Source organism: Melanotaenia boesemani, chromosome 3 (genome assembly GCF_017639745.1).
Source record: "Melanotaenia boesemani isolate fMelBoe1 chromosome 3, fMelBoe1.pri, whole genome shotgun sequence".
NCBI lineage: Eukaryota > Metazoa > Chordata > Actinopteri > Atheriniformes > Melanotaeniidae > Melanotaenia > Melanotaenia boesemani.
In genome coordinates, this window is record NC_055684.1 from 22195858 (window position 1) to 22210778 (window position 14921).

A 14921-nucleotide genomic window follows, 5' to 3' on the forward strand; every position below is an offset into this window, starting at 1 on the left:
GTCACTGCAAAAAGAACTCATAGACTGAAGTCAAAGTGATAAAAGCAGCAGGAAAGTGCAAGAGGCTATTAAATGGCAACAAAGAGCATTTAAAAATTAGTGAAGGGTGCAGATAATTGTACCTTTGTACCATTGGGTGCATAATACAATTATATTCAATACTTCACATAAAAACCCTTTGCTGTTGTTGTAATTGTTTAAAAAAAACCTGATTAAAATGTGCAAGCTACTATGCATGTTTTTAGTACTGTAGAGTACTGTAAAGTGTTAAAGAAAAACACTTTGTAATCAAAATCCCCTATTTGTGGATAAAGTGATCAATACCATCCTACTTTTACTATACTTTCATCAGGATGTGGAGCATCTTTAAACACCTTAATCAAATGCAGGGCTTTTTCCATATGAGTTATGACTTTAGCTCGGAGAGCCAAAAGGCCGGGAGTAATTCCAACAGGACAACCAGAGGCTATATGGATTCTTTCAAGTCATCTATGAGCTACGAATACACACATATACACACATACACACGAGTATGCATGCACACAAATATACACTCACAAACGCTTCAGCAGCAGGAAAACATCACCCTCCGGATATATCAGATTATGCCATGCAGTACATTCAATTACATCTGATGGCAGATGGTGTAAACAAAATCAAACACAGATAATCTTGAGATTGGATCCTTCAGCTGGATATTAATTCTGATAGTCACAGACCTGACACAGGACTAGACATATTAAAACAAGTCTGTGTGGTCACTAAGCTGACTGACTCAGCAGTTGTTAGAAGTGGGATAATCCAGAGCACTGGAACTTGTATTTTGTAGTGAAATGTATGAATATTGAGCAAAATCACACATGGAAACACTTTAAACACTCTAACTCTTTCTTTATCCTCTTGGTCTTTAAAACAAACACAATTATATAAAGTGCTGATTACTACAAAGTGCAATTTGTTAAGCAATGCATTAAAATGGGTTTTGAATGTAACAGACTGATGAGCACATTAATGTAGCCAAAGACTGTGTTGCAATTATGTTTCAGTCAAACCTGACTGAAATGTTAAAAGTACAGCTTTGCAGCTTAAAGATATTTTTTTCTTTCTTCATAAGGCCAAAGTTTCTCAATCCAAGCCTGTAATTTTATGGCCTGTCAACCAATTTCTGCATGTTACATTCTATGCAATAGAACGGAGGCTTTATGGTTGTTATCAACCCAAATCGAAAAGCTTGACAACAAAATTACACAGCCTGCATTTTTTCTTTTGTTACTCTCCAAAAAAAAAAAAAAAGGCATAGCATTATCATTTCTAGGCAGATGCATGCATGAAAGTGGATAATAGCTAAGCAAATTAAATAGTCTTGTGGTCAGTTTGCTAATGGTTGCCGTAACGCTGTTTAGTACATTCAAAATGAAACTAAGCCGACCTGATAGTCCACAGTATATGCAAATAACACACTCACCATCCCTTAGCCGAATGCCCTTGCTGCCATTCTGTGTGAATGATGGTTCTAAGGTCCTTCAGGTTGTCTTTTCAATGCTGTCCAACAGCACTTTCTCTCCAGCTCTGTCTCCTCTTTAACTCCTAAAAAAAAATAAAACATACCCTGGAGTGAACTTCTTTGTTTTTCACAGTTAAAATGAATAAATTCCCCAGCTATATTTTTAATGGGAGTGTTAAGGGGCAGGTGGAGGGATGGAGGAAGGAAAGAGGGGGAGGTAATTTGCTAATGGAATGTGGAGGAAAAATGGGGTGGACCCAGGATGAAAGAAGGATAAAAAAAGTATGCATGAAAAAAAAAATCTTGGTGTGCCTGGATAAAATAAGAGTGAGTTATAGGGCAGGCACTAAAGTGGTTTTGAAAACACCAGCATTAACTGCCATATCCATGTGAAGTACAAGGTTGATGGTGGGGGAATGCTTCAGGAAGGAAAAGACAGCGGTAGAAGGGGAGTCTATAATCTTAATTTAACGATCTGCTAAACCCCAACCTCCATTCTCCCAGCCCAAAACACACTCACACAATTATACATACTCACCAGGGCTCCCCTGAGATCACAAGGTAGCTATTTAACTGTTAATTACTGTCTAACTTTAGTCTAATCACACAAACTTTGTCCTAATGATGACATTTAAAAAACCTCTCCAATGAAACCCAGTTGCCCCGTAACTGTGTCCAGATTAAATGCCTCAGACAGAGTGAGCAAGATAAAACTCCAGGATTGAGGCCTATTAATTCAGTGAAACATTATTTATCTCTTGACTAGTGCTGTTCTTTAAAGGGCAGAGTTTTATTCAATCCATGCACATAGACCCATTTGTTAGCAATATTCAGATGTAGATCCTTCAGGAAATTGTGCTATGTCTACGATAATAATACTTCAATTTATATTTTTAAATATATTTTATATATCTTCTACCTCAGTGCATTGCATATTGTATCACATTTGAACTGTCATTGTTATTGTCCATTTTTTTTTTAATTTCACAACAGATGCTAAATGTTTTAATCCCTGTATAGTAAATTTAAATATCTTTGTGAACAGGTCTATTTCCCAAACCAGCACAGTAAGAAATGCTGTATCTAAACATTGTTTAGTGATAAGTCTGCTATACTCATCTATTTTTAAAAGTTGTTTTTAAATTAGTATATTTAACAATCTATTGTTAACAGAAAAAAATTCATAGTAAATAAAAGCTTGCAGAGTTAAGTACTCAGAAGTCACTGAGTATAGCTGCAGTTTACACCCTCATTAATGACCACTGCAGGGAACGTCACATGCTTGGTTAACCATGTTATTCTGATAGCCTGAGATAATAATACAGATTGAGCAAGTGGAGAAGCAACAACAAATAGTCTGCTAGTCAATATGTGACATACAGCATATCTTACGATAATATGATGAAGTGAATGTAAACGTCAGTATTCAGTAGCTGACATGATGGGTTTATCTGCTATAAATGTTCATTTATTAGGAAAGCCCCTTTTAAAGAAAGAAAGAAAGAAAGAAAGAAAGAAAGAAAGAAAGAAAGAAAGAAAGAAAGAAAGAAAGAGAAAGAAAGGACATTGGCATCTGACTTTTGAGTGCATTGGGTGTTTAATTGGTACTGAGTCCTGCATTAAGTGATTTTCCAGTGGTTGTGGCTTTTTATAGCTTCACCTCGGCATAGAAACACTTCAACACTGAGGATTCTGTGGTCAGACATGCAAGAGTACACACAGCTGACTTCTTTTTTCTTTCTTTTTTTTTTCTTTTTTTACAGAAACACATTTGACTAACTATAATATCACGTAGAGCGGCTGTCAGCAATAACCCATGGACAAAAATGAATGTGAATGATTATATTTTACCAGCTCTCAGCGGACAGCACACTCGCTGTGCAGCTGTGTTGCTGTAATGTTCTGTTCCACAAGAAAGGTAAACTAGCCTTATCTCAGAAAGTTGTTTGTATCAGAAACTGTGATCTAACAGAGTCTGTAAAAACACCTGTCACCCAGAAGGTGACAGGTGTTTTTTGACATTGAGGATAAACATGCTACTACTGGCAATATGAAATTGTTGGATTGACTTGTTTTTGCAAGTGTATGCCTGAAAAAGGTGTTTAACAGGTCTACTTATGGAGAAAAAAACAGTATAAAGCACAATCTTTAAATACAGGGAAAAAATAGGACTTATTGAGTGAGGCTTCAGTCCATGAGAAAGCAAGAGACTCTGTCTGGGGACTTGATAAGAGGAAATACAAAAATAGTAAAATAAACACAACAAATAGGAAAGAATCCACCTAAGAAGCAGAACATTTTTTTTTTGTTATACATTCACATGAACAATGAAATGTATGAATATCCTGATCATTATTTTTTTTCATGCCTGATGCAGATTCTAGTCTGTTAAGACCAGCCAACAGTCTCAGTGTAATACTTGCAATTTCCCTGAAGTTGCAAAGGGTTTATATATATATATATATATATATATATATAGTTATATACATATATATCTATATATATATGCAATTAAACATAAAACTTTCTTCTTCTGTGGGATGTAGATTTTTGTGGAAAATAATGTATAAAAAATAAATAATAACTAATAACAATAAAAATAGATAAAAAATAAATAATACTGTTACTTTTGTGTTGCTACATTATGTTGTGAAAAATTCAATGTAATTATTCAATTTAAAAAAATAGCTAAACATCTGCATTTGTTATTATATCTGTATTTAGTTATATTTTATTTATCTAACATTAGTTAGTTCTTTAGTATTTTCATCCATGTATTAAGAGTCATTGTGGAAGGTCCTTGCAGCTCCGGAGCTGCAGGTTTGCAGATCCCTGATTTAGTGTTTGTAAACCAAAATTTACTGTACTTCATATAGCAGCAGGCCTTCTTTTAAAGGAAAAGGACATTTTGCGCATATATATATATATATATATATATATATATATATATATATATATATATATATATATATATATGCAGGCAGTCACATATGTACAACTTACATTTTAAGGAAACAAAAATCCAAAATAAAGCTTTGAAATAAACCTATATTATTCATTCAAATTACTTTGAATAAGGCATTTTATGCAGTACATTTAAGCACTTTCACTGCCTCCTTTGATCTCTCTTTTTCTCATTGATTCAGTGATTGGTGAGGAGAAACTGTTATTGATGTCTACTGTCACTGAAAATTTAGATATAGCTTTCCTGATGTGTTTCTGTATCATTATGCTAACTGGTATGAACTAGTCACTGTACATTGAACCTCTTGTCCTTGCTGACAAAAAAGAACAGATATTGGTTTTCAAAATGACTTAGATCCAGAGGTAAGGTACACTTAGTAATCCCAATACCGAATATTGAAAAAAAACCACCTGATCCGGAGTTTGATCCATATCTTGGATATTTCTAGCAAGCATGCAATGCCTTCACTAAAGAGGAAAAGAGGTTGCAAAGGGAAACAGGCACATTGCCTTTAAAAACAGGCAAGCAGAACAGATAGAACTTCTTGTTTGGTATATGTTACAGATGACTGAAAGACTTATCTGCAAAGCTGTCTGTAAAAACTGTATCCTAATTTGTAAAATGGTACACTTTTACATATTTCATTGTTGTGTAAGAAGAACACTCTGACACATCGATTTCACATGAACACAACTTTTAAACAAGCATATTGTGATTTTACATCATTAGTAAAAACTCACTCAGAAAATAGGGCACCTAAACAAGAAGAAAAGAATCCTAAGATCTTCACATCATCACATCACACCCTCCTTTACATTCTTTGAATTAATCATGTGCACCCCCTGAGAGCATATGACACAGTCCTCTGTGAAGCAGCCATCTCAAATCCCAAGCAGCTTTCCCGCCTCCCAGTGTGTATGTGTTTTGCTGCACATTGAGGCTCTCGGGCTGTTTTACACTTATTCCCAAGAGGAATGAGTCTATTTATACAGGATCTTAAAGCAGGATAGTCATATCCCCTCACAGGTCCCAGCTCCACCCTTACAGCGGTTGCTTTAGGTGGCAATGCTGACACACTGCCACATGATAGTCCAATCTAATCTTTTAATCGCTCCGGTAACTTCATGTCTCCGGGTGAGATGGGGGCAAACAAACGGTGGGGATGGAACATCGTCTGTAGAGATACGATATGATCCATGAACACATAAGGAAAAACACACACAAACTCTCGCATGCACACTTAAACACTGTGCCGCTCCACCCCACCCCCTGAGTACTATGGCAAAGCTCATGTATCTGTGGGTATTAACAGATCAGCGTAGAGCAGCAGCCACCCTGCTTTTAAGTCTTTTCTTGAGGTAGTGCTTCAGAAGCCTTCTGCAGAGGAGGATAAACGCACAGCTATCCCCCAGGCCTAGCGCCTCATCTGCTCCCCTCATTTCTGTCTTTGCTGCCCCTTCCTCCTCTTCCATCCCTAGCTTATCCCCATTTTCCTTCCATACTTCATTATTTTTATCCTCTTTTTTCCTTGGTATTTCATGCTTTCTGTTACACTCTTTGTTCCCACCTTCCTTTTGCGTTTTTCATACCTTTTTATCCTACTTCCCTACCGTTTCGTGTCTAACCCTTTAATGATCTTTTGCCCTCATCTTGCTATCTTTCTCCAGATCTTAGTAATATGCTAGACTTGTAGTTCATTGCAAAGTGCAAGTGAGTGAGTGAGTGAGTGAGTGAGTGAGTGAGTGAGTGAGTGAGTGAGTGAGTGAGTGAGTGAGTGAGTGAGTGAGTGCACAATGTGGCCTTGTGAACACAGACTAGGCTCTAGGATTTCCCATCTTAGTATATTCATTGGCTGTAGTTTCCTGATTAATTACCCTTCAACCTTTCAGTGATCATTAAGAGCCCTGGATGATTTACAATGAACTTACAGATCCCATTAATCTGCAAACATGACTAAATTTTTTTTGTTGTCGAGTATTAAATATAAACAAACATTGCTTTTATCTTAGGTACTGCTGATACCACTAAATTAATCTTAGTTTACAATATAACAGTATTGGTCAATGTTGACTTTCTGGACTATTCAAGGTAGTACTAATTTACATGAAGCATAAGGTAAGTAAGCTTTTACAAAAATATGCTCAAGCACATGTGGCTTTTGTAGCTTACATGCATCCTGGAGGTCTGATCAAAAGTGGACAGTGACAAGTACATGTGCGAATGCATTCTGAATGGATGTCATGTAGCTTATCCAGAAGGGTCTGTGAAAATGACATTTCTTCAGTCTGAACTGAAAGCATGCTGGGCTACACTGGACCACCAACCACAATGACCACCTAGTGACCCAATGTAACTCCACACAAGGAGCCAAATTTGCTCTTGGTTCTAGGAGCTCCATTCTAAGAATTTCCCAAAAAGCACAGTTTACTGTGTAACAAAAGATGGACATGTACTTTCTTGTAGCATGGACTCATTATTTTACACTATCACTCTGCACTTGATACAGTCAAATCAATTGTTATGCTTATATGACATGTTGTGACAAAACTGACATTGCAAGGACTGTAAATGTTAAGTCTTACTTTATGCACTGTCCATTTGTACTAATGGAAAATATCAAGAACGCACAGTTGCCCTTTAATTAAGCCATTGTTGCGTATTTTGTGTCTAAAAAGGAGCTTTTTACAGCATATGTTTTGCATGTTTTCTCAGTGCTTTCTCTTTATCCAGTAGGGCAATATTCTGGAAAGGTAAGCTGTTTTAAAGGTAGCAACCTAATTTAAAATAGTGGTAAGCTGTGAAATAAATAGTTCTGACAAAATTCTGTTATTGTTGCAAAATGACAATTTGTGAATTGTCAGAAATATGTGGAATAAAAAAAAAATCAGCTTTTCTGTTTTGGAAAAACAGATTTTATTTAGGAAATTGTCAGTTTCCACACTCAGGGTGTTATTTCATCCATCAGTCTCTGGGGATATTCTAAAGATTCAGCAATAAAAAAACATTGAGAGACTAATGCAGTCAATACGTTGCATCGACACCCAGCCAGGACAAGGACACAGAATGAGTTCATTACATGTAGTTAAAAAAACAAAGAAAAATGAACATCATGAAAAACAGGCCTCTATTTGTTTAGAAAATTAAAAGTAATTTCTCATATTTATGTTTGTTGTGAGAGTAAGAATATTATGCTCTACACAAAAAACATAACTTCAATGATTGAAATTACCTTTGTTTGTAAGAACAGATGAAATAATTAAAAAATGGATGAGGTATAATTTGCTGGTCAAAAACTAAACTGAGACAGACAAAGTGACAGACATGCAAGCAGTTATCTTGCCATCCAAGTGCACAGAATGACAGATGAACATGAAGACAGACAGACAGACTGGGAAGGCTAAGTAGGTTGAATCAAAATTAAGCTGATCAGAGCTCACAGTGAGATAATCTAGTTATGTGGATAAAGGGCTTCCCTTTGGCTAGAAACACACCGAGTTATGGGTGTGTTGGTGTGTGTTTGTGAGTGTGTGTGTACATGTGGGAAAAAGGAGCATGTGCAGACTGTTTTTCAGTGTGTGCTGTTTGTATCTGTTTATCCATATTCAAATACACCCGCAGACTTATGAGCCTCGAAAGCTGCCAAACAACAAACACTGGCAACCTGCGTTTTGTGCTCTACTCACTCACGCTTTCAAAAAGAATCTGACTTCAACAAGTGACTCAAAAGGGCAGATGTATTGATTTGTTAGGAAAAAGTATAATAATAAAAGCAAGCTGTCCAGTCTGACAGTGTTGTTATTGTCTTTAAAGATGTATTTTGTTTGTGTTTTAAAACCACATGCACTGAGTAAACCTTTGTTGTTCAGTGAGTGACAAATGAAAGTAATATTCTGAATTCTTGATGCTTACAGTGAAAGAATCTGGTGGTTTTGTTGCGTTGTGTGGGGAATTTTGCTGGCAGAGACAGAATCTTCCTGTCCTCTTAAAAGATAGTAGTCAATGCAAATTAATGAAAAGTTGTTTTAAGTACACTGCTTAATCTTATGACGCATTTTTTTTTTTATATTAATGGGACTTATATCTTCCACTGAGCCTCATAGAGCCAAAGAGATTTTATGAGCACAAAAAATTCATGTAAGTCACGTGTTTTGGTTTTAAAAGTTGCCAGAGCTCAACCAAATTCATCACCTATGGGAGATTTTGCTGACCACCTCCGTAACATCACAAATTAAATTAAGAACCATGTTTCGAAGAATGTCATTTCGTTCATTAGAGTTCCATTAGAGTAGATAATGTTTTATTTATTTTTTTTATTTATTTATTTGATTTGTGCATTTTAAAATTACACATAAAGTTATTGGAAATGGCTAAATTGAACAAGAAAATTAAACTAATTTTAGAAAAACAGTATTCTCACATTTACTTATAGTGGTTTTTGGCCTTTTGGAAAAGAGGTGTTGTGATTTAGGGCAGATGGAAAAATATTTTGTAAATAAATCTGATTTTATGCCAGAAGATTCAGTTGATTCACAGCTCAAAGTGGTGTAGTTTCACAGTAAACACACTAAAATTGTACAATTGCTCCATTTGTCCCTCTGCACAGATGCAACTTAAGGTTCCTACATTTTCCACTTTCCATATCTCACATTTCTTAATTTGGCCAAAAACTCTTGATATGTTCTCCGGTGAGTTAAAAAACAAACAAACAAAAAAACATGCTTACAGCTTACACGTGTATCTATTCTCGTATTTACAGACTGCAGTCTCCATTATGTCATTAATGCGACAGGGCCGGAAAAAAAATTTAAAAAAGTAAAAACCAACCAAAGGATGAATCTCAAGGAACCTCGTAATGTGACTTGAAAAGCTGTGAAATGATTTTGATGCATCTTAATTTCCATCCAGAATTTCTTCACCATGTGACTACTTGATACTTTGAAAGCAAAGTATTTGTAACAATCCATACTCTAATTCTTAAAACGTTTAACAATTAAACAAATAAATAAGATGTGACCATTCGACTTTGAGTCTTGAATTGCCAAGATATTTACTTATACCAACACCTAAAATAAATGTGGACAAACACACTAATGACATGTTTTCTGAAGAGACTGTACTGTAAAATCTAGTCTGGCTCAAATGAATGATCACATGAATGTTGAGTTGTTTAAACTTTTTGGACAAAAGAAAAAAAGACATGAACATGGACAATAATAGCTGGAATGCTAGCAACGATATACCCAACAGGGAAAAAAAGCAATCAAAAGACTTTATTTCTTTTCTAAATGATTAAGAACAGGAAACTGCCTAAATCATAAAGTACTAAAACTATTGTGGCACCATATGTTGACCCCACACCTTAAAAAGATGAGAAGAAAGGAATTTGGAGAGACATGAAAGTGCAAATTTTACGTGTTAAATAAATACAGAATCAAAAGCAGAAGAGTTGGGAAGAAAACCTCTCTTATGTGAATATATCTTCAAAAAGAAGTTAAAAAGCAAAACAAATCATCAAGCCAATCAAGCATAGGTTTTTTTTCCCCTCACGTCCATCAATCTTGTGAAAAGACATCAATGGTGAATAAGTGCAGCGATAATTATCAACAGACGTGAACTCAGTCATACCAATACATTTTCTTTTAAATTAAGCCTCAGAGAAGCAAAAGATTAAAAAAAATAATTAATAGAAATTTAGTCAGCTGTGTACATGGCCTGCATGTCAAAGAGAAGTTAAGTTTGAAGTAAGGTTCTATTTCTTGTACTCATTCACATGCTTTCAAAACAATGTTGAAGTAATGCTTGAAAGCATTAAGATCACTTTATTTCCAACTGGAACTGGAGAGTTCTACAATGAGACACAAAGACAGAAAGAAGGGGGCAATTTCCCTTTCCGTTATGAGTTAAGGCTCCTTTTTCAGAGCAGAGAAATAAAACATGAGCTAAGAAACATGAGAGCATGTTATGGATATGAGAGAATATACCCTTAACATGATCAAGGAGAGGAAAAGGTTCTTTTTACTGCATTGGGTTATTCTTATCTGTGTATGGAGCCAGAATTAAGTGAAGCCCCAGTAATCAGTTTATTTAATAAAATGAGACTCCTCAGTCGTAGATGAGGAAAAAATACAGCAACTATAAAGATTTGGAAAAAGAAACATTTTCATCAAAGTCATTCCAGTAAACAGCTGATAAAAGATAAATAAAACGTACAAAATATAGGCCTATTTATATATATATATATATATATATATATATATATATATATATATATATATATATATATATATATTCTTTCTTTTTTTTCTTTTTTTTTTTACTTCTGTGACAAATTAATTTTTACCAGTCTTTGATTTATATAATATCCTAGTGAAATTTTTATTGTTGCAGCTAATGGTTGAACTGGGGTTTTAATAAGGAGTCCATGATTTGAACCACAAAGGAGATCAGATTCATACGGGTTACTATTTAGATATTTAATTCTGACAATTTTTTAATTTGTTTTAAATTTGACTTTAAATGATTCTGGACTCAGCTTTGTGATTCAGCGTACAATAATATTAGTTTTTCAAATCTAATCCAATCTGCTGTGTGCAAAGAATGTGAAAGTGGGCTTAAAAAGACTACAGTCTACAAGTAAAAGCTACAAAAATATTTTTATATGTGAAATGTTTATATAAGCGTACAATAGAAAAATGCTAAAAATCAAATCTAAAGGCAGACATAAAATAATTCATGTTGGCATGCTAGGTAGCATGCCAACATTTCTTTAACTATTTGGATTATGACCCCTGTTCCCCTGACTACTGAACTCAAACTGGCCCTGATATGTATCCGCTTCTTGCCTCGTGTTATGACCCTTGCCTGCCTGACCATTACTACTTTTGTACTGTGGACCTTCACTGTTTTCTCCTGGAACATTCGTGGATTCAGTAATCTCCAGTGTTTTGAGGACTTTACCGCCCCTCCTCAAATTGCTGCTTCCAGAATGCATCTGCACCCCTGACGCACAATAAATTTAATCTTGCTTATACCTCAATCACTGTGTGTGTGGCTGATTTCTCAGCTCCTCAGGAAATCACCGTTACACTGAGTTAGCAATTATGGATAAAGCAATGACTAAATTTTAGGGACTGTGTTTCCTTCCTGTCAACAAGAAAGATGCTGTGACAGTTCATTTAACTATGTTAATTTTTTAACCCACTTTTAAAAGTATTTAACGCTGAGGACCAGTGAATGGTGGAGTTAAAGACAGGGATAGCTTGCATAGGTCCTTCCACATAAGTAAGTAAATGTATAATGTCACATATTTACCATTTTAAGGCACAAAGTAATAAGTCATTCATTGTCAATACCAACCTTATCCTGTTCTAAGCTGCAGGGATGAAGCCTATCCCAGCTACCAAGTGATTGTTTTAATGGTAAATAAAACATCTCAATATTTAACTTTGATCAGCAGAGTGGAGTTTTAATTATTTATTGAATGCCTGTCGGGGAAATAACATTAAACGGCATACAGGATATACTATATGCAGTTGGATATTTCTGTATTCTTGACTCATTTTATGCATTATTGTAGTAAAGGTAGCATATTATTTGAGTAGACTGCCTTGTAAACTGATAGCTTTTTTTTTTTTTTTTTTTTTTTAAAACTATAAATATTCCACTAAGGTCACAAGAGCTGTTGTTGTAGACAAGCTGACGCCACAGTTAAGCACATTACACAATGCGGGGGTGCACTAGTGGTTAGAGAGATGGACTGGGGGCTGGATGACCGTTTCAAGCCCTGGACTGGCAATACAAGTGAACTACTGTGGTCCCTTGAACAAGGTCTTTAACCTCCAACTGCTCCCTGGACACTAAAATTTGGACTGGCAGCCCACCTCCTCCACTGTAAGCAGAGAGGGAATTTTCCAGCTGGGATTAATACAGTAAAGTACTATTATAAATACACAAACAATCACTAGTAATGTTAATGAATGACTTACAAGAGGAAAAGAGAAGACTGGAACAAGCTCAATTGCTTCTGTCATTTTGCTCAAAGTCTCATAATTTACAGTTTTATGATCACCTCTGTTCATCAAGGTATTCATCTCCATTACCTTTGCACATTCTAGGTAAACTTCCAAAACTTGCTTTATGACAAGAGTGCTTCCCTCTCAAGCACCATTATCTCATATTGAATGAAGTAGTATAAACAAGATGGAACAAAGTCATCATTGTGAAAATGACATTTAAAATGTTTACTGTTCATTTGCTTTTACAAAGTATTAGTGACGAAGACCTCATTTTCTTCAGGCTCAATAACTGACCACATTCACCCATAATAAGAATATATAAGATCATGATGGAGAATTAGGATTGCTGAATTTAATCAAGAAACTTAAACAACTGGGCATAAAAAAGCACAGCAGCAGATACATAAAGAACTGGCCTGCAGTGTGGAAATGGGCAATTGCATTAAGATTCACACTAACATCTGAGTGAAAAAGGGTTGTTTGGTAGCAAGATAAAATAACTGTAAAGCTTTTCGACATATACGGGGCTGCGTGACAGTTAGAGTGATGATGAAATGCAAATAGTGATATTTGAGAAGATTAAAGGTATATCATTGTAACTTCGTAGTTTCCAAATGTTGCATAACTAGCTTTCAGAAGTCCCAAGGCACAAAGCCTAAAAATAATTTGGCTGATTGCCGATTAAACATCTTGAATATTAGATTAATTGATTATTTGACTGATATTTATTTAGAACAAATACCACAAATTAAGCACATATTAAAGAAAAAAAAAAACTGTTGCTATAGGGTCTAAGAAAGGAGCAGGATGAAGTAAAAAAAAAAAAAACTTATTTATTCCTGCCCCCTTTCTAATCATAAATGAATCTTCATTACAGTTGTTACATTAATCAACAAATAATAATCAAATAATACAAAAAAAGAAACAGACATGTCCACACACGCAATGCAAAATAAATAAACATATTTAATTGTACTTGTTTACATACATACTCTTTCTTTATACTTTTTGAATAATGTTTCTTTTATTTTTTTCTTAAACTTGATAATGTTTGGACATTGCTTAAGTTCTTCTTGAAGACTATTCCATAATTTTACACCATATACCGTGAAGCACATGCTTTTCATAGTTGTGCTCACACCTAAAATCTTCAGATTTAATTTCCCCCTCAGATTAAATCTCCTTCACGGTTAAACATTTTTTCTATGTGGTCAGGTAATAAATTATTTCTAGCTTTGCACATTATTATTGCTGTTTGTAAATCCACCAAATCACTGAATTTTAGTGTTACTAACTTCCAAAGTAGTAGATTTGTATGTTCCCTATATCCAACTTTGCAGACAATCCTTATTGTTATTTACTGTTGTACTTCTAATGGTTGTATATAACATTTTCAATGACCGTCATTTTAAAATTGTCTATAGTACAATATGGCTATACTCTATATTCAAAAATGGACAAATTTTCTGTAAGAGTACCAAATAACATGGTATTTTGCCTAATTTCAAGTGAGTAATTGTTGGATGTCAGGGTTTGCTTGTATCACCAAGTTACCCTTCTGTCCTAACAGCTCCAACCCACATAGCTACAACTTAAACTCAATCACATTTTTACTACTATTTTTATCTAATCTTCTTTCTTATCTAATGTTCTTTCTTTCCTTTTCCTTTCTATTTTGTTTTGAATTTTAAATTATACTTCCTATTTTATGATGTTTCGATTGCTTTTTGAAGCACTTTGAATCACCGTGTTGTTGAATTGGGCTTTACAAATAAACTTGCCTTGCCTAGCTAATTCTCTTGATATTCAGGCCCGTTTTCTGGAATCACACTGATGCAGTGCACAAGAAATGTGGTCATTAACTTGTTGGTGCTGATGCAGTTTATGCTCCATTAGAACAATACTCATTAAAGGCCTATTAAAGCCCTGATGTGATTTAGTTCATCTGAATTAGCTGACTTATAACAGTTACATATAGTAAACAAAGCAAATAAATAAACAAACATGTAAATGTGTGGCTAAAAAGCAGCTAAAGGTCAACCTACTTGGTGAAAGGTAAGCTGTGCAATGTTTAGCTCTGATGAGGAAACAACTGACGATGTGTGAGAGATGGGCTTCCATTTGAATATCTGTGGGCTCTACTTTTTGCTTCTATTCCTTTCGTCTTTGTCCAACTGTGTCCTTAGCTGTCTCTTCCTCAACCCTCTGAAAATTGAAGACTGCAGAAAGCATGGCCCACAAACAGCTTTACAAAAATAGTTGAATGACAATGGGGCTGTTAAAACCACTTGGCTATCCTAATGCTCATCCTATCGACATTATTGATTTCCCTTTCTGCTAGCAGGCCTTATAGTCCTGTGGAAGGGGGACTGTCTGCTTTGCCCCATGATGATGGTCAGCTAAGTCATTTTAAACAGACACATGGATCAAAGCTAAT